The sequence below is a fragment of the Haplochromis burtoni genome, unplaced genomic scaffold, assembly GCF_018398535.1.
Source record: "Haplochromis burtoni strain Fernald_Lab_line unplaced genomic scaffold, NCSU_Asbu1 Contig_566, whole genome shotgun sequence".
Lineage (NCBI taxonomy): Eukaryota > Metazoa > Chordata > Actinopteri > Cichliformes > Cichlidae > Haplochromis > Haplochromis burtoni.
Genome location: NW_024582927.1, coordinates 142,833 through 145,572, shown reverse-complemented (window position 1 = coordinate 145,572; position 2,740 = coordinate 142,833). Strand labels below are relative to the sequence as shown.

The 2,740-nt window shown below is 35.3% G+C and overlaps 1 protein-coding gene across 2 annotated transcripts in view; it reads left to right on the top strand.

Annotated features, from left to right (window-relative positions):
* The first annotated feature begins 987 nt into the window (after positions 1 to 987).
* Positions 988 to 2,740, top strand: part of foxp3b (forkhead box P3b) — a 22,207-nt gene continuing 20,454 nt past the window's right edge. Inside the window, exons 1-2 of one of the 2 annotated variants that reach the window (XM_042214456.1) lie at positions 988 to 1,226; positions 1,515 to 1,674. The gene's annotated coding sequence lies outside the window, so the exon portion shown is untranslated. The remainder of the gene's footprint in view (positions 1,227 to 1,514; positions 1,675 to 2,740) is intronic. The other variant, XM_005948027.3, reaches the window with a different exon arrangement.

Here is a 2,740-nt window from a genome sequence, read left to right as displayed (position 1 = left end):
GGTAGTGATCAACAAAGTGCTGTATAGATTAGAGTAAGCTGTCAAATAAAGCATGGACGGCACTCCCATGCTGCACATATATGTACTATTACTGGAAGGAAACACATTTTCTAGTCACACATCATTAACTTACAGTCTGATGTCAATCGAAATGTCAATTTTCAATTTCATGAGCCCTACTTTTAGTTTTTTAACTTAAATTTGAAGAAATATTTTTAAAAATCTGCATTCTTCTTGTGTTACTTTTAAGACATAAACAAGGAATGTGGTCTTGATTCCATGTAGAAACTAAACTAATAAATGCAAATCTCTGACATTTTGCAGTACATGTTTGCTTTTTCAACTTCACCCAAAACCCTGTTCCAGTGTTATAGACACACTGTCCAGAGTCCTGTAGGCTTCAAGAATATCACACCAATCTGAACCAGTGAAGAATTGATTCACACTCACAAAATAGAAATTATTACTTCTATAGATGTATTTTCAGATTGTGTGACATGCTTCTTTGTGATGAAACAATTTTAGATTTCTTTCTTTCTGTTTTTTTAATAAATTTTTTTACTTGAATTCTGCTCTTTGGCATTTTGCTGCAAAGACCCGATGTGGTTTAGATATCTGCCTCACGGATGGGCCGTTGGTCTGCCTTCCAGACTCAGTGGATGCCCAGAAGGAAGATACAAAGCTGGGGTTTGATTCATTGAAATTGTCCATTAAGAAGAAGAGAGGTGCTTCCTTAGAAAAGCAGTTTTTCACTTTTTTCCTGTTTCATTCGTGCCTCATAGATTTAGATTGAAAAACACTTTTAAATGTCACTTTTTAAAATTTGCACACTTGTATTGCAGTTCTGGTGCAAGCCTAAATTGAAAGACCTGTCATGCTGATGTGCTGTTGACTGGTGAATAAAGACATAACCTGCGTGAAAGAATGGACAGAAGAAGGTGAGCTATGTGGGAAGACGGAAAAAGTTGTTATTTTGTCAAAACTGTCGGAACCTTTCATAAATCCGTTTGCACTTCTTGCTCAGGTATAAAACAGTTTACTTTCCAACAGACAGATTTTTTTTTAGGTTGTCACAGCAGAGTTTGGAAATGTTTTTGTTGCAGTTTCTTGGTGTGTTTTGATTTGCTGACTACATGAGCTTTACATTCCCCCATCTCCTGCTCTGGGTATAAATATAAGTTGATGTTGTGCTGCTTTGATGTGTCCTCGTGCTCTCAGATAGTCAGGTGAGTGCTGAACACGTATCTTTTTATTCTGGTCTTTGTACATAAAGCAGTACCAGAAACATTTATTTCAGGTCAAGATGTCCAAGATTGATTCTGATATTTAACGTTTAATTATATTTTCCTTTAAAACAAAAAAGCACAGCACTGCTGAGTAAAATTAAACATTAAGCTGAAAATTGTATGTGCTCTTTTTGTTGTTGGGTTGTTTGGGTTTTTTGTGAAATATACCTTTTTTTTTTTTTTTTTTTTTTTTTACTTTTTTCTTGTGTTGCCAACCACACTTTGCAGTCTTCCTCAAAATAAGGTCTATCTGTCATACATCTTGAAGTCGTAGTTGCTGAAAACCATATTTCCTGTGGAATTACTCCCCCCTTGAATCATTTCTCCCTCGAAGTACCTGAGAAAAGGAAGACTGTGGCAAGGAGGAGGTTCTGCATACGCTTCTCCGGTAAGCACAAATCGTACTGTTTTACAATAAATTTTCAAAAGTTATTTAATTGGACTCAATGCAGAGTGAGATGTTCAGAGCATATTTTAAAAACTTTGCGATGATGGCAACACTCAGTCAACAAGGATGTACAGTCAGTCCAAATATTTCAAATCAAAATTTTATCAAAAGCAGCATATACACAGATACACAGATACACAGACACCGAAAACAGAGAGGGCATCTCGTTAGGATGAAGGGCCCAGAAATCTTTGGGAAGCTATTTAAGATGATAATTTTGAGATTTATCAAAGGTGACGATTTCATACTACAGTGCATTTAACTTTGATATGTTAATATATGCATGCGGTTTAAAAACGCACACACTAAAACATTTGGCACTATTAAAGCTTACGATCATGATGAGGTAAATCAAATGGTGACAGAGAGGTCCTGTTGCACAGTGGGACGTGTGTGGCCGAGCTCTCTCTTTTTATAGACCTGAGCCCATTTCAGTTTCAGAGATTTGAACAGTTTAGAGCAATTTCACTCATCCATTTTCCCCAAACTGCAGTATTAATCTTTTAACTTTTTTTTTCATCTACAGAATGTTTCTCGAAAGAGTTTATGGTCATTTTACTGTGCAGTTTCTCAGCTATAGGTGAAATAGTGAACAGAAAAAGCATTTTATCTTCTCATTTGTATGGTCAATACATAAAATATAAAATATTAATGTTTTTTTAATGTATTTAACATTTATTTATTTAAAAGTATACAAAACAGATTGAAAAAATCTTGTTCTTTACTTTTTGTGAAGTGAGGACTCTTCAGGCCACTAAAATGACTCTGTTTTTTTAAACAATTGTGCCCTCAGGGACTGAAACATTCAGTTGGACTTTTTTGTCCTAGTGTTCATGTAATAAATGATTAAAGTTCATTTCTACCTCACTCTCAGTCTTTTAGCATCAGAATGACATCCTCCGTCATTTACTGCACGTTAGTGGCACCAAGTACATCGAGACGTTCATAATGTTTATTAAACACGTTTTATTTATGTGTTGGCTAAATGTGTGTGTGTGTGTGTGTG